Source organism: Podarcis filfolensis (assembly GCF_964270895.1).
Source record: "Podarcis filfolensis genome assembly, chromosome: 17".
Classification (NCBI taxonomy): Eukaryota; Metazoa; Chordata; class Lepidosauria; order Squamata; family Lacertidae; genus Podarcis; species Podarcis filfolensis.
In genome coordinates, this window is record NC_139621.1 from 30,575,729 (window position 1) to 30,599,873 (window position 24,145).

At 44.2% G+C, this 24,145-nt stretch overlaps 2 long non-coding RNA genes across 2 annotated transcripts in view; one reads left to right on the forward strand and one right to left on the reverse strand.

Moving 5' to 3' along the window:
- LOC310753143 overlaps positions 1 to 24,145 on the forward strand; it is a 254,263-nt gene that overhangs the window by 49,389 nt on the left and 180,729 nt on the right. The gene's annotated exons all lie outside the window — the stretch shown is intronic.
- Positions 8,868 to 16,193, reverse strand: LOC310753188. Its single transcript, XR_014543266.1, has 3 exons — positions 16,134 to 16,193; positions 13,535 to 13,587; positions 8,868 to 8,985 (listed from the first exon to the last, which is right to left on the reverse strand). It is a non-coding gene; the product is annotated as an uncharacterized lncRNA (long non-coding RNA).

Sequence of the window (24,145 nt, forward strand, 5' to 3'; positions counted from 1 at the left end):
GCTCACCACATTTTGATTTGCAAGTGGAGAAAAACATATTTCTATCTAAAGAGGTGGGGCGCTGTAAGACTATTAAAAGCCCCATCTGCATGATACATTTACAGCAGTATTGTCAGGGAACTGCCATCGGAGCCAAGAGTGGAGGTAAGGCTTCCCAACGATGCAGGAGGAGGGACCAGCAGGGAGAGAGAGAACACTTCCTTTGGGGAAGGAAATCGGCGTGACACCAGGAAGAAAGGGGAGCAGGGAAGGACTTCGGAGAGATGGCTCCAAGACTCTTCCACAGAGACCAGCGGGGAGAGCCCAGGACCTCCGCTGGCCACGCCCACTCTGCGCAGAAGACTTCCGCGCAGGGAAGCTAGGCGGAGACTTGGCGTCAAAGAGCTTTTATGTTGGAAGAAGTTGAGGAAACACCCACTGACGGATTCTGCCAGTGACTGACACAGCCACGGAGAAAGGGCTGTCCAGCCAGGGAAAGGTTTAGCCAGACAACGTTGCCTAGAGCAGCAGCCCCCTTACGCACGAGCAACCCCCAATTCCCTTTACAAGTATCATACCACTTTAAATAGTCATGACTTCTCCCACTGAATCCTGGGAAGCGTGGTTGGTTAAAGGTGCTGGGAGCTGTTGGGAGACCCCATGTTCCCTTCACAGAGCTGCAATTCCCAGAGCCTAAGTCTGGAATCACCTAACTATACCATTGCACTGCAATGTGGTATAATTAATTCCTACACAGACTCATGTCTGGTAAGGGCTTATGCTTCAGCCTCAGCCAGATCGCCTGCAATATGGAGGGTTGTAAACACTGGCCTACCTTGTGGAAGGGACACTTAAAACACAAGGTAGAAACGCTAGGTATGGCTATTACTGCAGTTGCAAAAAAACAATAACACGAGTCCTCGTGGATCAAATAGCTACAGCCCGGAACTTGCACGATCATCACAATTTGTAAGACCACAGACCCAATGTTCCCCGCCCCCGAAAGTCACTTAACTTATTGAGTCTCCAGGCACCAATTCATGTTGTAAGAGCCCTTAGGGGCATTTGGAGGTTGCAGCCAGGAAGCAATCAAGCATTTGTGAGGACCAGCTCTATGCATGGTTGGCAAGGTCATGGGATCTATGGCAATCTCATGTGCGGAGGCTCTGCTTCTCACAAGTGGCACCTCAGCACCAGTGTTGCATTAGAAGTATGCAAGTGCTATGGAAGGGGTAGCCAACATCTTGTTATACCTCCATCCGATACATGGCGGCTCCACCTGGAGAGTGTGCATGCAGCTGCCGCAAGAAGAACAATGACAGCAACCTGGGGAAAAGGCCACTCACCAGGCTGTTCCCACAAGCTGATATATTTACCACTGTATTGTATGCAGTAGATATATCAGTGAAAACATATGATTGTTCCAAGCTCAGAAGAAAGCATCGCCTAATTTAACACAATGAACAGCCACAACGCCTCCAGATGCAGCAGACTTCAACTCCTACCATCCTGGGCTGTTGGCCATACTGACAAGGACAGAGGGAGTAGTCATCTACACAACATCCGGAGGGCATCATATTGCTTGCCTCTGATTAAATATTGAGCATGACATTCAAGTCTCATTTTGTACCCCTGACCAGGTTATGTTTGGGGCAGATGCATACCCTCCAACATTTCTCTGATGAAAATACAGTGGTATCTCGGGTAAAGTACTTAATTCATTCTGGAGGTCCGTTCTTAACCTGAAACTGTTCTTAACCTGAAGCACCACTTTAGCTAATGGGGCTTCCTGTTGCTGCCGCGCCGCCGGAGCACAATATCTGTTCTCATCCTGAAGCAAAGTTTTTATCCCGAGGTACAATTTTTGGGTTAGCGGAGTCTGTAACCTGAAGCATATGTAACCTGAAGCGTATGTAACCCGAGGTACCACTGTAGGGGCATCCTATTCAGCAGCAGCAGGAAAAACGACAATGATATTTATACCATGGCCATCTGGCTGGGTTGCCCCTGCCATTCTGGGTGGCTTCCAGCATATATAAACACACAATACAACATTAAACATTTGAAACCTTCCCTATACAAAGCTGCTTTCAGATGGCTCAGGAGTTGGATAACTCCACACCCTCCAACATTTCTCAAATGAAAATAGGGACGTCCTAAGGAAAAGCGGGACATTCTGGGATCAAATCAGAAACCGGGGCAGCTTCTGTAAATCCAGCGCTGTCCCTGGAAAACAGGGGCGCTTGGAGGGTCTGCAGATATATCATTCTGCTCAAGGTGTCCTGCTACAGGGGGTGTAGATAGTGGATGAATGTTCTTCCCCTTTAAGTTGCTGGACTGCTGTGATGGGGCGGCAGTTTGTGAGGAGCTGGCAGATTACACGGCTTTGCTAGGTAGTTTTAAAACAAGCCAGGAAATCTGTGCTAGCCCTGGAAAGCACACAGCTGTTACAGTCTTGCATGCACAATTATTATTACACTAATCCATAATCAGAGAGAGCGGAGCAGCGCTCTGCTGGGCATTATATAAGTGCAGAGCAGCTGGGGCAATAACCTTTGATAGCTGAGGGCCAGGGGAAAACAAACAACAAACAGATCTAACTCTATATGAATTGGGAAATGCAGAGCTCAGGTAATCCGAATGTCAGATGACCAGACATGCCAATGTAGATCTCTCGGGGGTGACACTGACAAGAACACCCACTGAAAAGTCACCAACATACCAGACGTTACAAATTGTCTGCACACAGTATTCCATGTTTGCTATTATGGCTTTTCAGATTAGAATTCCCACACTTCACCCCAAGGAATTTAGGATGGCAGACAATATTACGAGGTAGGTTATTTGAGAAGCAGGGATGTATTTGACTAAGTTGTGCTTACACAAGGATCAGTGCTATTGCAACTCATCTCCATCCTTTCCCTTAATTCCCCCCCTTCATTAAATTATTTCACATGTAACCACATCATAAAGACAAAAAATGAAATATCCCATCCGATCACAGAAGCTGGTGTTTAGGCAACACATGCAAAATCACAAACGCATGATATAAGTTCTTATCCCAGACTACTTATTTTCATTTAAGGCAACAAATAGTTTAAGTTAACTAAAACATTTTATAATGTAAGGGGAGTGCTCTATTTTCATTTTTAAAAGCTGTACCATTCCATTACAAATAAGTATGTGTGCTTCAAGGTAAAGGTAAAGGTAAAGGTAAAGGGACCCCTGACCATTAGGTCTAGTTGTGGCCAACTCTAGGGTTGCGGCACTCATCTTGCTTTATTGGCCAAGGGAGCCGGCGTACGGCTTCCGGATCATGTGACCAGCATGACTAAGCCGCTTCTGGCGAACCAGAGCAGCGCATGGAAACGCCGTTTACCTTCCCACCGGAGCAGTACCTATTTATCTACTTGCACTTTGACGTGCTTTTGAACTGCTAGGTTGGCAGGAGCTGGGACCGAGCAACGGGAGCTCACCCTGTCGTGGGGATTCGAACTGCCGACCTTCTGATCAGCAAGCCCTAGGCTCTGTGGTTTAACTCACAGTGCCACCTGTGTCCCTTTTGTGTGCTTCAAACCTTGTGCCAGTTTTATTTTATTATTAAATTTTTCCACAAGTGCTCTTTGCCGTGCTTTGTTGTACCAATTTGTCAGGAAATTTGCCTGTCATGTTAGCAAATGACTGAATTATTAAGATCTTCTGGGTTCAGGGTAGATTTCATCAAGCAAGTCAACTTGCTGCCTCTATTAATGCAGATGGGACTGTTTCTTCCCTCAAGGAGACACTTACCAGCTCCTAAAGGCAGATGGACAGTCTCTACCTACTTGATGTAATGTGCCAAAGGGGCATGGCTGGAGCAGATAGGACGTGAGCCACACTTCTCTGAGCAATTTGTCCACATCTTCAGATTTCAAAAATGAAAATTCACCCAACATCACCAGAAGGAGTTATGGACACTTTCATAGATGGACTTTGTATCCAAGCCACGGTGAATGTGAGAAATGTTATCCTCAAACTGCTGTGCAGACATGTCCCAGCAAGCTTCTGAGAGTTCATTAGCATCACCAGATGGGCCAGACTGCAGAAGAGCTCAAACTACGGTATCTGGACAAATTCCACTGGATGGCACTGTGAGGATGCAATGGTGTCAGAACAGATCTGCTTCTTTGCCACTAAGAAGGCTTGATAATGAGCTCTGATTAGTGTACAGATTCACTGGAGCTCTTCCCATCTTGCTCTTTGCTTCATTGCCCTGAGGTCTTCTGAACACCAAGTTGCTGAACAGGCTCTGTTCAGCGGAAGAGGGTGCTTAGGAGCAACCACAGCAGCCACCCAGTTCACCAATGTATTTTGCAGAATGACCTGGGCATCAACAGTGGTGCCAGCCCTGCCAATCAGAAACTCCCCAAGGCCTCTCCAAGACTCTGTGGAGTTCATAAGCCTCCCGGCATAGGCTATCCTAACTGGGCTCCCCACACTTGCATAGGGAAACACTTGCTGTGAGTCTAGCAATCAGCAGGAATTGATCAGACCCTGACAAAGAGGTTCAAGTAAAATCCCTCACTCTTGGTTTCCCCTCCTTCTGCCCAGTTCATGAAGTCTTGAGCCACCCCTGTCAAGGCAGTCTCTGCATGAATGTTGAGGTCCCCCAGCACTAACATTTTGGGGTTCCTCAGCACCAAATCTGTGACTATCCATCTTAACTTAGGCAGAACTACTGCTGCACAGTCCAGCTTGCTGTTTTCTCTTATTGAATAGTGATAGTAATTGCGGTTGGAAGAGAAACAAATTCAGAGATATGCAGCTTTTGCTAGTTACTTCTGACAGGCTAACAGAAACCTGCAGGAGATTTGCTCATTAGCTCCTGATCTGACACACAACACAGCAGCAAACCACCAGGGTATTCAGTGGCATTTAGCACAGAGAACCTGGATTGTCAACAGCATTCAACCATTTAATTTTTGTTTTTGTTTTTTTTTACTTAACCTAGACTGTACCAATCACTCATCACAGGGGATAACATATATATATTTGTGTTGCTACGCAGTGCATATAATGATTGGAATCCTTTGCATGCACACATTCTCCAGGTTGTGAGCTTGCAACCTTAAGTTACCTGGCCATTTAAATAGATGGGGAAGAGAAGGAAGAGAGAGGCAAGAATAATGGGGGGTGAATGTGAACAAATGCAGTTATGTGAACTTAGGCTTTATTTTGGTTGTAGATTAGAGTGGCAGAGGTTAAGACTCTACACTGTGGCTCAGCAATTTAAAACATTACCTAGGGTGGTCTTATTGGGAACTAAGCTCCATTGAACTCATTGGGACTTCCCTCTGAGTCAGGACAAGCCACCAAATGACTTGGGACACGTGTCATCTGAAAGACCACACTTTCTCATTATTAATGCTTAATTCACAGGTAGGACTGAGAAATATTTCTCTCTGAAAGCCTGGTGGAAGGCACATTTGTATGTTCTAACTGTTCTGTGTTTCTCCATTTTCAGATGTTACCTGTGTATTACCAGTGACAGGGCCTTTTTTACGGTGGCCCCTTGACTGCTTAAATGCCATCCCTGGACATATTTGCCTGGTGTCTGCACCCCTCTCTTTTAGATGATGGATAACGGCTGTTTTACTTTTAGTAAAAAATAGTTTAGATCCCTTTGGGTCTTGCTTTTATGCTGCTGACTTTAACAGTTTGAATTGTAACTGCGCATTTTGGTTCATTTTCTTTTTGTTTTACAGTTTGAAAGCTGCCTTGGGGAGCCTTTGTGTTGAGGTGCCTTAAAATAATAAATAAGTAGGGCTGAGGTTCTACACCAGGAACAGAACACAACATGTTCCCAAGAACAGCAAGATCTTTTATTGTAATATGCATTGGGAGGTGGGCTAACAACACTCCAGCAGACTTCAATGCGTTTTCTATTTGTATCGTTGATAATGACAACTTGGGATGCTTTTTGTGAATGTTTCTTTGTACTGAAGCTGAACTTGATCTATTACACATCATTAAAAATTAAACTCTGCTGAATCCCAGTAGGGCGTCTTGCTGGTATCTTTAATGTGTACTCTTAGAAAGAAGATTAAAAAGTTTCATTTAGCAACTCAAATATCTGTTGAGTCGGCCTTTTGTATATGGGTTATTGACTGAAATTCTGCATACAATAGCTTGCCCACAAATTTAACTGAAGCCAGTGGAGCTTAGGAATATGTAAACTGATGGACCGCACTCATTATTGGCTGTAATCACATCGTTCTGCAGATTTCCTCAGCGTGAGCAAACATTTTGTTGATCATTCTCCCACAAGTTGTAATTTCCCTTTATCCTGGGACGTTGTTTTTGTTACTAACCATGGTATGTATTTTTACGCTTTTATATTATAAACTGCCCTGTAATCCCCAGATGAAGGGTGGTATAGATATTTAATAAATGAAATGAAACCAAACCTGTGGTAAAAAGGGGTGTGTGCTGAGGGCAGAGAAGAGGTATCTCTGAGGGAAAAGGATGGAAATCAACCACAAGGAAGGCACAGCAGCAAAGTTCAGTGCATTATTTATTAACCAAGCTTTGAAAACATCAGTGATGTAAAGATGGAACATCGTTGAATATGATTTTGGGCAACGTCTTGTTCATTGGCAAACTTCTCCAATAATACTACTCCTCATTAGCTGAATACATTCTGAAAAGTGATAATTTCAGGGAAATGAGGAGTGTGATGGGAATATTGCTGCCACTTAGCTCCCTTTAAAGCAGGGTGGTATTATGACTGAGGCTCCCAGTAGTGACTTGGACACTGACTCAGAGGGAGAGGGGCCAGCTCAGTTAGTAGCACCACCCAAAGAATCAGTAGCTCTGATTCCTGACACTAAGCCTGAGTCCAACAACCAGGAACCATGTAAATCTCTCTCTCTCTCTCTCTCTCTCTCTCTCTCTCTCTCTCTCTCACACACACACACACACACACAACCACACCAAGGCAGGATCCCCAGGGACTGCTGCCTCTGAGCTGAACTCCACTGAGAAATTATTCTTATTATTAATTAAATTTATATCTGAAGTTCACAGGGCAATTTACAACGGAAAATTACAAAATATTAAACATAATAGCAACAAAGCAAAACCCAGACCCATTTAAAAGGTCACCGATTGTCTAACCAGCCAATGGCCTGGATGAGAATGAATGTTTTCCCTGGCACTTCAAGATATGTAATGAGGGTGCCAGGCAAGCATGCCACAAAGGGGGGAGCAACCGCAGAAAAGGCCTGTTCTCATGTTGCCACCCTCTGGATCTAGAATGAAATTAGCTTCTTTGTTCGCCAAGAGCCTCACTTGCTAAAGCTGCTCAGAGGCAAAGAAACCCAAAGAAAGCTGATGAAGCAATGACGGAGTTTGAAGCTCCAGGGACCTGTCCAGGGTCCTGAAGGGTCTGTCGCTGATCATTCTTCCTAGGTCCTTTTCAAAGTGCCGCAGTGCAGTGACAGAGCAGCTGCTTTGTACAGTGGTACCTCGGGTTAAGAACTTAATTCGCTCTGGAGGTCAGTTCTTAACCTGAAACTGTTCTTAGCCTGAGGTACCACTTTAGCTAATGGGGCCTCCTGCTGCCACCGCACCGCCACCGCGTGATTTCTGTTCTCATCCTGAAGCAAAGTTCTTAACCCGAGGTACTATTTCTGGGTTAGCGGAGTCTGTAACCTGAAGTGCCTGTAACCTGAAGCGTCTGTAACCTGAGATACCACTGTATTCAGAAAGTCTCAGGTTCAACTCTATATCTCCAGGGAAGGCTGAGAGATACTTCCTGTCTGAAAGCCTGAGGAGCTGCTCCTGAGCTATATACTCAATCTGAAGCAGCTTCCTTTGTTCCTGTGTGCTGCTGCTCTGGGTCAGAATGAGGTGAGATTGGGGTAGCTTTTCCTCCTCTGCAGCACAGGATATGGCAAGGGGCATGCAAAGAAGCCCCAGAAGCCTCTCCATCTCTCTCTCCCTCTCTCTCTCTCTCTCTCTCTCTCTCTCTCTCTCTCCAGCCACCAGAGTTTTTATTCAATAGCTTCTCTCAGAAAAACCTCTCCTAAGATCTCATCTCACCCAATGCTGCATGAAGTCTTGTTGCTAGTTCATGTTGGTGGTTGAAGGAAGCAATGGACCAAGAGGGAAGGAATGGAAGGAGGAGGGGTCAAGATTGTTAGTTCCTTAATCAACATTAAAATAATAGTATACAGCATTAAAACTAGATCTACAGTTGCACCCAAAATCCAGGGGTGGTAAATGTGGGCAGGCCATTTTGCCACCAGCTCAGGAGCAGCATGAAAAAGAATACAAAATTAAAAATACTGGAAATTCTTTTCTGAAAATCAATTCAATCCTACTCTTTCTTTCTTTCTTTCTTTCTTTCTTTCTTTCTTTCTTTCTTTCTTTCTTTTTATAATATTTCATTAAGTTTTCCAATTTAATAATCCAATAAAAACCACATTATAACCTTCCAAATTACAAGACAATAAAAAAGCTAAATATATTGCCAAATTATATATCTTTGGGTGACTTCCCATGCTCTGAATTTCACGGAGTTCTAATAATCTAATATCACATTGCATTTCTTAATTAGTCCATAAACCATTCCAATGTTGATCCTTCACTTAATTCTCATTTATGTATGCAACCACTGTCCTTCCTTCCTTCCTTCCTTCCTTCCTTCCTTCCTTCCTTCCTTCCTTCCTTCCTTTTCTATGTACCAGAAGACTTGCATTGAGCTGGGGTGCATTTATGTTCTAGAGCCCTCTTCGGGTGCTGAAAAGAATAAGAATGTGCAACATCATCCACCATGATTGGCAAACAGCATGAGATCTCTGGATTGGGCAGGTTGAGTATAAATTACCTGGAGCCTGAGCTTCTTTGCCTGCTCAACAAAACAGAACACAATTTCAGGTCTGCTCTCATGACTCCGGAAATGCTTGCGCTGATGGAACAGTCATAAAAGTGTGATGCTGAATTCTACCTTCTGTGGCATTTTATCTGTGAAGACAACCCAAATAAGCCTTTACTAGGTTTCCATTGTTGCTGATGTTTCTTCCTTTTCGCTTTTTAAACTCTTTAAATATTTTATGTGCTTTGTTATTGTATATCACCTTGTTGCCATTGGATGGAAAGTTGGTAAAATATATTTTTTTTCTAAATAAATCTTTCAAGCTGAGAAACAGCAAAATATGATAGCTTTTTGGGGGGGAGGGGAGGGAACCTACAGGTTGCAACTGAAACCTCAAGGTTAATGGTGAGATACAACAGGGGGAAGCCTACGTGCTTTATTGAATGCATGGCTCTCTGAACATCATGTGTTCAGACATTTCTGGGACAGCAAAAGCCTTCTGTGCCTCCCATGCCTCAAGCCAAACAAAAATTAAGTAGAAATTCTGATGTCATTAGGATCGGAAGGAAACCTCTATATATCTTGCTTGGATGGGCTTGAGAGAACATATGGTGGGGGGGGTGTGGAGATTCAAGAGGAAGAGAGCATATTGCCTTGCCACAGAAGGAGGGAGTCAGTAATTAAAGGACTGGGTAAGCTAGGTAAGTCACAAATGAATGGTGCTTGCGGCCATGTTGGAGTAGAGTGGTCTCTTTCTATTAACAGTCAAATTCAGCTCCTCTCCAATTTGGTCAGTTTGATTGAACAGCATTTGCTTGGACAATTTTTAGTTAAATTCAGCAATCAGCTAACATTGCAGGGTAGTGAACTGTGGTGATATTCTAGTAAAGGTAAAGGGACCCCTGACCATTAGGTCCAGTCGCGTCCGACTCTGGGGTTGCGGCGCTCATCTCGCTTTATTGGCCGAGGGAGCTGGCGTACAGCTTCTGGGTCATGTGACCAGCATGACTAAGCCGCTTCTGGCAAACCAGAGCAGTGCATGGAAATGCCGTTTACCTTCCTGCCAGAACAGTACCTATTTATCTACTTGCACTTTGACGTGCTTTCGAACCGCTAGGTGGGCTAGGTTGCAGCAATGGGAGCTCACCCCGTTGTGGGGATTCGAACCGCCGACCTTCTGATCGGCAAGTCCTAGGCTCTGTGGTTTAACCCACAGCGCCACCCTCGTCCCTTGATATTCTAGTACTTTCAAGCAAAAAAACACTTCCACAAGCTTCAAAAGGTATGTTGCTATGTGCCAATTTACACAACCATTCCAGAATGCTGCAGTGTGGGTCGACCTAGAATAGCACTCTAGAGAGCTGAGATTATACGTCAAAGCAAGAGAAAACTCAGAAGAAGGAGGAGGAGGAGGAGGAGGAGGAGGAGGAGTTTGGATTTGATATCCCACTTTATCACTACCTGAAGGAGTCTCAAAGCGGCTAATAATCTCCTTTCCCTTCCTCCCCCACAACAAACACTTTGTGCGGTGAGTGAGGCTGAGGGACTTCAGAGAAGTGTGACTAGCCCAAGGTCACCCAGCAGCTGCATGTGGAGGAGTGGGGAAGTGAACCCGGTTCACCAGATTATGAATCTACCGCCCTTAACCACTACACCACACTGGCTCTCTCAGGCCTGAATGAGGCCCTCTATACCTCCCAATCTGGCCCTCAAGACTTATCCAGACTTTGCGCCCTCCTCTAGTGATTTTACCTGGCTGGAATGTGTCCATGATCTGTTATAATACCTTTTGCTCACCTGGATGGAGAAATATGTGGCTGTACACAGTCACCATTAGCACACAGCCCTTGGAAGGATACTCATGAAGAAACATGGTCCTCAGCTTGAAAAAGATTCTCCCACCCCTTAAGAGGATTAATTTGTTTATTTATGTTACAAACGCAGCACAAAAATGGAAAGAAGCAGAAATTGGCAAAATTAACAGCTTAAATAAGAGAACCTACTGACCAAGGTTTTGTGAAAGAATGGAAACCCTTTTCAGATTATTTAAATAAATATTACTATATGATGAACACTCAAGTAGGTTTTGAACTAAGAGCAACAGAAAGGAGGAAAGAGGTTTTGTTGAGGTTTAAGAGACAGGAGACAGGGTGCACCACAGCGAGAGAAACACTATGGAAAAGGGGGTCGGAAGTCGGAACAAAGAAAAAAGAATGTATTATTATGTATTGAAATGTATGTGTGAATTTTTGGAAAACCTTTTTTAAACATCTTTACTGAAAGTTCAAAAAGTGCATAATTATATGTGCACTAAACAAGGTGAGACATAAATAAAAGAGAGAAAACAAAAAAGAGAAACAGAACCTGTGTAGAAGGGAAAATAAAGGGGGGGGGAAACACACGCCCCAAAACTGTATTCTTAACAAGGTTTTTATTGTACTTCACCAGATCTTAACCTATTACAGTATTTGTAAGAACGGATTCCAAATATCATTGAATTTGTCCATGGCAAGTCTGCGTTTATATGCAAGTTGTTCATATGTTGCAAGTTTGTATAAGTCTTCAATCCAATCGAAGAAGGGAGTTGCATTTTTATTATAATTTTTGGAAAACTTAATAAAAAAAACTTAGGAAAAAAATTCTCCCACTCCTGTGATTGAGGCATAGAAGCACAGAAAGCTGCCTTATACCGAATCAGTCCAGTTGTCCATCTAGTTCAGCATTCTCAACAGTGATTGGCAGTTCTCCAGAGTTTCAGACAATACATCTTTCCCACTCTACCTTGAGATGTTGGGGACTGAATCCAGGAACTGCAAAGCAGATATGTGCAGTACTGCTGAGCTCTGCAAGTCATTGCCCAGTCACCTCAAATCACAAAGTGCATTTTGTGTAGCTAGCATACAGCTTCTTATGAAATTCCAAGTTCAGTTCTTTTTTCCACACACTGTAAATGTTTCAGTTAAATAATTTAACCTCCATCAATGAGAAACCGTATTTACAAGGCAAAGCTCACAGCCAAGAAAAGTAAGTCACAAAAGCATACATTTTTTTTAAATCCCAACTCAGCAGGAGTGCATCAAAAACAACCCAACTCAGAATTTTCAAAGACAAATTGGATCAAAGAATGCAAATCAATTTAACACCTCTGACACCCATTAAGGCTGCACTCCTATGCATAATTTCTTGAGAGTAACTTCCATGGAACTCAAGTTGGTTTACTTCTGGGTATACATGCATAGAGAGACGCGGGTGACGCTGTGGGTTAAATCACAGAGCCTAGGACTTGCAGATCAGAAGGTCGGCAGTTTGAATCCCCACGACAGGGTGAGCTCCCATTGCTCGGTCCCTGCTCCTGCCAACCTAGCAGTTCGAAAGCATGTCAAAGTGCAAGTAGATAAATAGATACCTTCTGGCGGGAAGGTAAACGGCGTTTCCGTGTGCTGCTCTGGTTCGCCAGGAGTGGCTTAGTCATGCTGGCCACATGACCCGGAAGCTGTACGCCGGCTCCCTCGGCCAGTAAAGCGAGATGAGCGCCGCAACCCCAGAGTTGGCCATGACTGGACCTAATGGTCAGGGGTCCCTTTACCTTTACCTTTATACATGCATATAATTAAACTCACCAAGTGAAGGGAGCTTCTGAGTATGCATACATAGGACTAGGCTGTAAGTAAGTGGGTATAATATCATGCATTCACCATTGCCCAGGCAAGCACATATTTGTGGCGCATGAATGCCGTGTAAATAACTCAGACTGTGAGCAATCTGCAACATTAGGTTTTTTAAAAAAGAGAGTCATAAATGCATTATAACACTATGACACCAGATGGTGCTATAGAGCTGAAATCAGAACTGAATGAAATTTTCCATTGTGAGCTTCACAACAAGTGTCTCCCCCCGCCCTAATCATTTTCAGAGTGTTTTTTTAAAAAAAGTTGTGTAGATACAGGTGCCAGCACTGAGTGAAATCAGGCCACAATCTTTATTGGCTAAGCAGCAGGTAAGTGGGGTTGGCATGGCAGTAGCGTGAGGATCAATTCATTATTCCATTCAGCCTTGTTGACGGAATGGTATTCTCCTACCATTTATTTTAATTATTTTTTGTTTATTGAATTTATATACCTCCCTATACCCGGAGCTCTCATGGGAGCTTAGGCCGCTTCCAGATCATTGCGAGTTTTAGGTGGAACTCAGTCACAACCTGGGCCTTTCACAACAATCCCTCTCCCCCCCAAAATGGGACTTTTTGTGATATGGAAAGTGACAGGAATGTGTGGGGTCACACTTGCTTTGATGCACCTTCACATAATATCCCTGCAAACAAATGATAATGTATGCTTAATAAACAGGTCACCTGGAAGAAAACCCACACTGGTCAAGTGACTTTGACCAGGAAATTCTGGAAAGGAAGTGTTGTTGTTTTTTTTTTAATGTACTAAAGCACTTTTTAATCTTATGTGCTATTGTACAAATATTACAATTTTTAAAAGACAAAAGCACTTGTTTTTCGTAATAATAATAATAAAACAATAACCATTTATTCAAAAGTTACAATACAGTTACAATACAATACATTGTCAATCAATATATCCAGTTTAAATAGTCCATACTGGAATGGGAATATTGAAGATGTTACCAGTGCAAACATGAAAATGGTATCTCTTTAAAAAGTTGGGAAAGCGGGGTTAAGGTGATCTACACCTTATTAGACCACCGTTCTGTCCTTTTCTTTAAAACCCCAGATTTCCTGTGATCTGAAAAAAAGACAAACCCACATGGATGACACAATCGGATAATGATTTTTACACCTTGTGTGAATGTCTTGCACAAAAGTGAATGAAAGGCATGTGGTCATTCCATAGTAAGCCTGTTCATCGTTCCACACAGAAAGTCTTGAGCAGCCCTCCCCAGCCTGGTGCTCTCAGATGTTTTGAACTACCATTCCCACCGCTCCCAGCTACTAAGGTCAATTGCTAGGGATTGCAGTGCAAACACCTGGAAGGCACTAGATGGTGTTAAGGCTGTTCTTGGGTCGACCCTGAGCCTCTTCCCTGGATATTAGCTTTGGTTCTTAAGGCGTTGCAGTAGCAACTTGAGCACTGAGCACTGCATTTCCTTGATGCAAATCTCCTAGCTAGATCACGAGAAGATGAGCTCATCACAGCGGGAGAAGAAACATTTCCATGGCAAACTTGCTGGCACCCAGGCCACGCAGTGCACAAACAGAAGACCGTACAATGAGCCACAGACTCATCGTTTCCAGTTTGCAGCAGGCTTTTTTGGGGAGGGTAGGTGGTACTTTTTTGAACTCTTCCGTTCGGCTCAGAAGTATCACTTAAGGGGCTCTCAAGCCTGTGCCGCTGCGAAGCTGGGGATTAAAATAGCCAAGCCACAAAGTCGCTCGGATGAAGATGATGGACAGCTTTGCAAATTGTTCCAAGTGAACCATAAAACTGTCACATAGATGAGACATGCTAGTTGTGATGGCCCCGTGCTTTCCAGAAAGCTTCCAGAAATAAAGCAGGCCTATAATGGAAGACTTTGGTACGGCATTAAAAATTAATTAGGGCTTACACAAGACGAATGTAAAAAAGGATTAGCAGCAGACTGTCGATTTGCCAGAGCGGAGATCAAGCAGAGGCTCTCTCCCCCTCCCCCCCGAAGCCCTCTGCTTCTTCTATGTTGTTGTTTTTTTGGGTGGGTGAGTGGGTTGAACTCTGGCATCATGGCTCATTGTACTCAACAACAGTGGAATATGCATTAGAAAAATAATGACTTGGCAGGAGAAGATTCCCTTTTTTTGTTTTGTTCCCTTTCGGTTATCCCTGCCATTTGGATGAAAGACACACACACACAACAAATGTAAGGGAAGCTCCCTCCCTCCCTTCCTCCCTCCCTCTCTCTCTCTCTCTCGCTCAGTTGTGGGCATTTGGAATGTTGCATTATGAGGTCGTGTGTTGACCAGAGGTTTTTGCAGAGAACTGGATGTCTGACTTGGACTGAAGTGAGGCCACAGAGGGGGAAAGCTCACAATCAAAACTGCCCCCAAGGAGCTTTACATTTCAGGAATGTCCCATGCTACCCTCCGCAAAAAGAGGTGAAAAGACACCTAGGTCCACCGATGCATCATTTGTACATCAGAAGCATGCGTGCGCACGTGCTCCAAATTCTGAGCAAAAAGAATCTGGATCCTTTTATATTTTTTCACATTGACTTTTTGACAAGCCGTACATAACACTAATAGGCTTAGCGTAGGCGTTTATCAAAACATACATTAGCCATCGCACGGATTGTTTGCTGATGGCTCCACCTTTCGTATTCGCTTTCCATATTACCAGCTGTATGTGTGGTTCACTGCTTTCCAATATTCTATTATATAATTTTATCACACCTGTGTTTTATTACTCCATTTCTCATTAAATGGGACATCAAGTTGTCTTCGTTCTCTTACGCTAACTATGTTGGTCAGTTTTGTCATTTGGACCCCTTCCAAATGACATTTGGACACTTACAATCAAATGATCGTCTGTTGGAGCATTTATGTCTCTCCCACCCCCGAATTTATAACTAATTGCCAATTAAGCTACAGCTAAAAGATATATTATCATTTCCCTGTCTTCTTAGAAAATGAGACCTTATATATATCCCAATAATGCAATTAGCAGATTTACTAGTAGGCTATAACTTGTTATATTATCAGTGGACTCAGCTGCATTGGCAAAGAAAAAGCACTTTATATGTGTTGTTTATGCATTCTAACACTGTGACACCAGATGGTGCTGTGAAGTTCCATTTTTGCCAATCTGATTTCTCATACAAAGTTTAAAATGTGTTTAACTGAAACGCTTCTTTGATGTGTCTAGATCCATCCAGTGTCTCATAATAGAGCTATTAAAAAAATTTTTTTAAGGACATGACCAGAATACAACTATACTTTCATTCTAGTGATGTCACTGAATGTTGCGTTTTCCGGCTTGGATCTATGGATCTCAGTGGTTTGTAATGCCAATCCCAAATGCAAGGCAGCCCTGAATGTTCTTCTCTGGCTCAGATGTTAAACACAAGTCCTCCCTCTCGCCTTTCCATTTTGTTTATTCTGCTTATTGATTTTTCTTTTTACTTTGCGTTGCTTTATAAATAAATTCAAAGCCACTTACAAGCTTCCTAAAATACGTACAACAGAACAGACAGAACAATAAATGCAATGATCCAAAAAGGACTTAGATCAGGATCATATCTTAAAGCCACGCGTAGGTTAAAACACTGCAGGGGAAAAATTAGTGGAATAAAACGTTCTCACATCATCACACACGGAAAGGGAGGTTTTCCTGTCCATCTCCATGTCACTGGTTACTGCTGCTGCTGCTGGGGGGATGTGTGGAACTGCAGGCTGTCATGGCATCAGGATGCAGGCAGGTTCTACATGATGGCAGGGGCAGAGGAAGGCGGTGGCGGTGGGATGCCCCGGATGTCCCCACTGAGGGGGGTGACAAAATGCCAGGTGGCACTCACTGCGGGGCCTGCAGTGCCCCTGAGCCACACGTCTCTCCTGGGAGTGACACGGTGGCTTGGGCGCCCACAGGCTCTGCGCTGCCCCAAACAGTCCACCTGCTGCCTCCCCCTCAGCTGTAGGGCAGCTGAGTGGGAGGGGGCAGGCAGAGTCCTCGGAGGCCCCACGGAGCGTCCTGCTCTGGCTCACCCCACCCTGTGGGCGGCTGGGTCTGCCCTGGGCGCAGGGAACGCGCGGCGCCCCAGATGCCTGATTTGATTCGCTGCATGATGGAGAGGAACAGGGTGCCAAACAGCCTGGAGCCATTTTCTGTCTACCACTTTGGCCAAAAAACTAAGCAATGAAGTTGCCTGGTGGGCCTTCCTGGGGAGGTAGTTCTGTATAACATTGCAGGACCCTCTAGACTAGTGTTTTATAGTGGGTGTCTTCTGCAGCATGTTCTTGACACAATAAGGGTAAATTTATTCTGCTTTGTCGGTTGTTGTGTGATTAATAATAATAATAATAATAATAATAATAATAATAATAATAATTTATTTATACCCCGCCCATCTGGCTGGGTTTTCCCAGCCACTCTGGGCGGCTTCCAACAAAGTATTAAAATACAGTGGTCTGTTAAACATTAAAAGCTTCCCTAAACAGGGCTGCCTTCAGATGTCTTCTAAAAGTCAGGTAGTTGTTTATTTCCTTGACACCTGGTGGGAGGGCGTTCCACAGGGCGGGCACCACCACCGAGAAGGCCCTCTGTCTGGTTCCCTGTAACTTGGCTTCTCGCAGCGAGGGAACCGCCAGAAGGCTCTCGGCGCTGGACCTCAGTGTCCGGGCAGAACGATGGAGGTGAAGACGCTCCTTCAGGTATACTGGACCGAGGCTGTTTAGGGCTTTAAAGGTCAGCACCAATACTTTGAATTTTGCTCGGAAACGTACTGGGAGCGATGCTTCCCCATTCTTGCCATCTGTTGTTGGAGGGGTTATAGTGCAACATAAGTGGGACAGAAAGTAAAAGAAAAACCCAGAACACTTCTGGTATGAAAGTTAAGGGATTTCAGCAGGAGGTTACAGACTATCATCGACTGCAACTGAATTAGCATAACTGCCCTCTAGGTATTTGCAGATGCAAATAATATCAGGAGGATGATAGTGTATGACTACCCTGATAGCATCATGAGCACAAATCATCATGCAACAAAAAGGACGTCTGGAGGGGTCCTACACCACCAACAAAAAACAGTCCCAAATAATATTATGCAGTCCCCACTTGAGAGGAAAATCCTGTTTTTTTAATCAGTCAACCAAACCAGCAGGACTGCAGGAAATCCAAGTTGTTCTTGGTAGCCAGCAGCTAAGCTCAGCGTGATATAATGGTTACTGAAAACCAGTTCCCTTGATTGGGATTTTAAACTGCAGATTATTGTCAATTTCTGCTGTTCCCTTAACAGATGTAAGAGAGACAATAAAGCTATCATCGTCAGAAGGAAAAAGAGATGGGTCAGCCACATGCTGGGGACGGCCAATGTACTGATGTTATAAGGCAGTCTCTTTATTGCGACTCCAAGGAGAGAGAGAGAGGGAGGGAGACGTCCCAGAGAGACAGAAAAAAGCTGCTGTTGTTTATTAAGGGGTATGTTGCAACCCAATTCAAGGTCAAATAACATCAGTGTGAAGACAAATAAAGTATTACAATTTTAGAAACCAAACCAGTAAATGGAAAGAATGGAAACAAATACTCTATTCTCGGTTTTGGATCATTTCCCTATTAAACCAGAAGAGGATTCTCCAAAGGTTATGCTTTTGTGTGCTCTATATTTGCCACATCGACCACTGGTCTGAAGTCCCTGGACAGTTACTCAAAAGAAAATGTCACCCGCAGGTTCAAAAACAGTCCCCTGCCTCTGATCTAGGGAATATGTACAGTTGTAGGAGGGGAGAAGAGCAGTGAGCTATCTGTTTTTATTTCTAATGTTTCTTACCAGTTTGTGAATAGAAATCTATGGCTTATTTATTTGTAAGTAGGGACGGGTGTGGCACTGTGGTCTAAACCACTAAGCCTCTTGGGCTTGCTGATCAGAAGGCCAGCGGTTTGAATCCCTGTGACGGGGTGAGCTCCTGTTGCTATGTTCCAGCTCTTGCCAACCTAGCAGTTCAAAAGCATGCCAGTGCAAGTAGATAAATAGGTACCACTGCGGTGGGAAGGTAAACAGCATTTCTGTGTGCTCTGGCACTCGTCACAGCCCTCCGTCATGCTGGCAACATGATCCGGAAAGCTGTCTGTTGACAAACGCCGGCTCCCTGGGCCTGAAAGTGAGATGAGCTCCACAACCCCATGGTCACCTTTGACTGGACTTAACCGTCCAGTGGTCCTTTACCTTGACCTTTTTACTTATTTATAACCATAGTTAAAGCAAGTATTAAGTATACCATTTGTCTTTTTCAAAAAAGAAACTTAGTCTGTGTTGTTTTGTTTTTGCTTTCTGCTTCCTGAATATGTCTATTTACTGTTGTTGTTGTTTAGTCGTTTAGTCGTGTCCGACTCTTCCTGACCCCATGCACCAGAGCATGCCAGGCACTCCTGTCTTCCACTGCCTCCTGCAGTTTGGTCAGACTCGTGCTGGTAGCTTCGAGAACACCATCCAACAATCTCGTCCTCTGTCGTCCCCTTCTCCTTGTGCCCTCCATCTTTCCCAACATCAGGGTCTTTTCCAGGGAGTCTTCTCTTCTCATGAGGTGGCCAAAGTATTGGAGCCTCAGCTTCAGGATCTGTCCTTCCAGTGAGCACTCTGGGCTGATTTCCTTCAGAATGGATCGGTTTGTTCTTATTGCAGTCCATGGGACTCTCAAGAGTCTCCAGCACCATAATTCAAAAGCATTTACTATGCTACTGTAAAAAACGTAGGGGTGCCACTGTATTTTAGTCCAGAGGGGATCACAGAAGTTAAATCTTTGACCTATAATCAATTTGGAGGAAATAGCCCAGGGGAACAGTCCCAAAGCAGAGACACTCCACAGGCTCATATGAGAAACTTCAATGTACCTGAGTTTTCAACTGGAAGTTACTCAACGGTTAATGCCTGTTGATGCTAGAGGGAGTAAGATGATTTTATCCACAGGGAGAGAATTAAGGAGAGAGAAAAAAGACAATCATATTTACCGAGATTTCATAACGAGGTTTCAAGCCGTACAGAATTTTCTTCACATGGTAAAATTGGGAAGCTGCGACCTGTTTTGTCACAGTTAAGGAATAAAGGGGCAGCTTTTGTACCACTGGAGATAGAGAGGGCATAGGAAGCTACCATGAACTGAGGCTGATCATTGGTCCACCCGGGTCAGTATTATGTACAGTAACCAACAGCACCTAGCCAGGGTTTCAGCCAAGAGACATTCCCAGTCCTTCCTTGAGATGTGAGGAACTGAACCGGGGAACCTTTTTGTGCAAAGCAGAATCTCCACCACTGAGCTACGGCCCTTTTCAAGAATTCAGTTTTAAAATGAAATGGGACACAAAAGGAACAAGGAACTTTGGTGGGGCAGAAGTGGAACACTTTGTTTGAATTGACTATACTTTTTGATGTTCTGAAAGGTTGTATGTGTGTCTCCAGTGTCAAAGTTAATATCAGCCTCTAATGAAGGACAGGACGATTTATAGTAACGACAAGAAGTACAGTAACAGATACTTATGATTAGTGATGGACAAATCAGTCGATTGCAGTTTCTCTCTACTTCTCCTTTTCGCAGTCTTGCAGTTCTCCACATTTCCACAGAAATTTTGTGTAATGTACTTATTTTGTCTAGCAACTTTCCCCAACAGAATGCATTTTGTGTGCTATTTTTCACAAACAGATACATGTCTGGTTTTCGTTATGCACACTTTTCCCTAATGGATGCATTTTTCTACACACTTTTGGTTGTTGGAGAAGGGCAAAGCAAAATCAGGAGAAAAGCAAATGTCAAAGGTGAGCTGCGTTTCCTTTTGTGTATTGGTTCAAGAATGGCAAATGATGCAGTTTCTCGTTGAAATGTAAACAAAATCGAGTGTTGAGAAAGTGCATTTTCCTGTATCATTGCTGGACAGGGGGAGGAAAACATCAGTAAGACACGTAGTTTTGAAAACCAAAGCCATTACACAGCCGTGGAGTTTGTACTGAGGTAGGCTGGGGACATGTATAAGACACATGGATCATACTTTAAAATAAGAGGCTGTTAGAGATCCCCCAGGGCACTGATTCAGAAAGTTTCTTTTTGGAAGATGAAAGGAAGAAAAAATGTTTGTGTGTGTGTGTGTGTTTTAATGTGATAGTTTCTTTCTCAGGTTTTCACCTGAGAGGGTGAGAGGGAGACAGAAAAGCCTCCAGATGAGCTTTTTATATTTATAAAGCAGATCTGAGCAATCATTTCTCTTGAGCCGCATTGAATTTTGATGGCAAGCAGCCATTTGATAAATTTATTTATCACATTTGCACCTTGTGCTTCCTCCGGGGATCACAGGGTATATGTGCGCGATACATATTGAATGTTATCCTTGCAGCAAGCCCTGTGAAATTGGTTAGGCCAAACTAGATACAATGCGGAAAAATTCATGAATATAAACTTTCCACATCTTTTATTTATATTTTAATAGCAGGAAGTCCCAGAGTAGATCAGTACAGAAATGTTGTGAAAATGATTAAAGGATCCCCAAACCTGCTGTTTTCCCAATTACCGTATTTTTCGCCCCATAGGGCGCACCAGCCCATAGGGCGCACCCAGTTTTTTGGGGGGGAAATCAAGTAAAAAAATGTATTCCCCCCCACCGCAGCCATCCCCAAGCTAGAAGAGGGAGACGGAGTGCTCTGTCTCCCTCTTCTGCCTTCAGGGACAGCCTCCCTAGCCTCCATGGGGCAGCAGCTTGCCCCGTTGTCCCTGAGCTTGTGGGGCTGGCGGTGGGGAGAAGTTTGCTTGCTTCTCCCCACCGCCAGGCTCCAAACCAGGTCGGGGAATAGCGGGATGGCAGCGCTCCACCTTCCCACTGTCCCCCGAGCTTGTGAGGCTGCCCGATATCTGCCCGAAGCCCGGGGTGCGCTCCGAAGCGTGCCCCGTGCTTCGGGCTGCAGGGTGCCGCCCGCAAGCCTTGCGAGCCCAGCGGGAACTCCTGCTGGGCTCCCGAGGGTTGCGCAGAGTTTCCTGAAGCCTGGAGAGTGAGAGGGGTCGGTGCGCACCGACCCCTCTCGCTCTCCAGGCTTCAGCGAAAGCCTGCATTCGCCCCATAGGATGCACACACATTTCCCCTTCATTTTTTTGGGGGGGGAAGTGCGTCCTATAGGGCGAAAAATACGGTAATTTCCCCTTGGCGCAGCATCTGTGTGATATCTGTATGTTAACTCTGTAGATCAAACAGATACTTCAGAGAGGAATTAATGGGGAAAAGAGTACTGGACTTACCCTGCCCTGGCACTGGGTCCCCAGTTAGAATCCTGCACCCACACCTTGGGATGAAATGATCCATTCATTTCGCTGCTCTTAGTTTCTCATTTTCCCAATCTTAAATTCATTTCCCACATTTTACAGCAGTGTGAATTTTTTTTTAATCCTCATGAATCTACATCAGCCTTATAGTGCGAATTTCTTCTGATGAACGCATTTTGATATGCAATTTTGATTAACGTACAAGTCTTGACTACCTTTTTCAAGGACATTCCCTTAATATAATGCATTTTTTGAGGGGGGGCTGTTGATCCACCAATATATTTTATTCAGCCTTTCCTCTACAGTATCCATTTTTGTAAACATTGTTGGGTGGTGAACTAAACCACAAAATTCTGATAAGTGTGAGTTTTGAAGGATGGCTATGGTTCAGTTTGTGTCCTGCTTTGGAAAGTGGGAATGTAATAGTTTTGGTTTCAAATGATTCATATTTCTTCCCCCATTCTAATCCACGCTTGCTACTGATGCTTAAAAATCCACAGGCAACTCTATTTGGCTCTAAGAGAGATTGACTGACCCTAAATCATTCACTGATCTTCATATCAGTGAATAGAGATTAACATTCAAGTCTCCACAATCCTTACTCAATGCTCTATCACTAGGAAAGGTAAAAGGTAAAGGACCCCTGGACAGTTAAGTCCAGTCAAGGCAACTATGAAGTTGTGGCGCTCATCTTGCTTTCAGGCCGAGGGAGCCGGCATTTGCCCACAGACAGCTTTCCGGGTCATGTGGCCAGCATGACTAAGCCACCTCTGGTGCAACAGGACACTGTGATAAGTGCCAGAGCGTTCAGAAATGCTGTTTACCTTCCTGCCACAGCGGTACCTATTTATCTACTTGCACTGGCGTGCTTTCGAACTGTTGGTTGGCAGGAGCAGGGACCGAGCAATGGGAGCTCACCACGTCATGGGGATTTGAACCGCCAACCTTCTGATCAGCAAGCCCAAGAGGCTCAGTGGTTTAGACCGCAGCGCCACCCGCATCTCATGCTCTATCTCTTCCAAATCACAGGTGGGGGAGCTGTGGCTCTCTAGCTGTTGTTGGTGTCCATTTCCCACGGGTCTCATCCAGCATGCCTGCCCAGTGGTCTGCATCTGGTGATGATAGGAGTGTGTCCACTTATCAAGAAATGTGATGTCACCTATGCTGTAAATTTCCATGAGAGCGAAAGCTCCTGTGATTCAGTCTCTGTGGTTTTTCTTTTCATCAAGCTGAACAAATAACTTCAAGTCCATAGAGACAAGCGGCTTACAGGCTTTGAGTGCCTCCAGACTGTCAATGTTTTGCAGGAGGGAATCAGGCACATGCCAGAACTTTCAGTTTATGTATTTAAAGTAGATCAAAGCGCTCTGTTGCTCTAGCACAACAACAACAACTGGACATTTGCAGTTTGGGAAGTGATGGGGAAATGCATTGAAAAGTGTGGCATGAATGAATGATTAACAGGAAGATGTGCAAACACCCCAGACGCAAATCAGGACAAATGCTCATTGATATATTTCTCCTAAAAGGAAACAGAATGAATGCTGAATAAAGACAGGCCATAGTCTAACCTCACAGTAAGCATTGTGAAAGCAAATCAGGACGAATATGGACCAAACAGGTCATTTGAAAGGAAAGCCTATTCTGCAGTGCTATCTAGGAATTTGACAAAACCATTCTTATTTAAACATTTTCAACCTTAAAATTTAAAAAACAACAACAAGTGGATTTGTATTATGTTCCCAGCCATAGTAATGGAACTGAGCTTGCCAGACTGCATGTAGCTCCAGGGGAGGTTAGTTCAGGGCATAGATGAAAGGCATACTGTATGAATGTGCAGAAAAACAAGCATTTCTTCCCTTTGCATCTCACAAAAAGACTGATGTTCCTTCTTACGGGCAGATAAACGGGCCACACACACTCTCCTTCGCAGCTGAGCACTCTAAGTCAGTCCAATTCAAACAAAAATCACACTACTTACTTATTTTTTCTCTCACGTGCTGGAACCAAAACTGCAACAGACAGAAGAGGAAATATCAACACAATTGGTTAAAAGCAGACCATCCGAAGCTGTGTCAACCATTTGTAGTGTCCAGGTGCCACCTCCTGGACAAACAACACCGCACACCTGTTACAGCTCTTATCTTTTTAAGAGCCACCACCCAGATGGCAAAGGCTGCAATCTGAAAGAGCTCCTTGAGACATGCCTGAGTCTTTGCAAAAACCCAGGTGGAGTTTTGACTTTCCCCCTCTGACCAGAAGACCCTCACACTATATCACAAACTGCTTCACAAGTCCCCCCTCAGTTTCAAACCACTTTGCGATGAACGCAAGCCCAAAGCTTCCTCGGGTGTACAGAATCA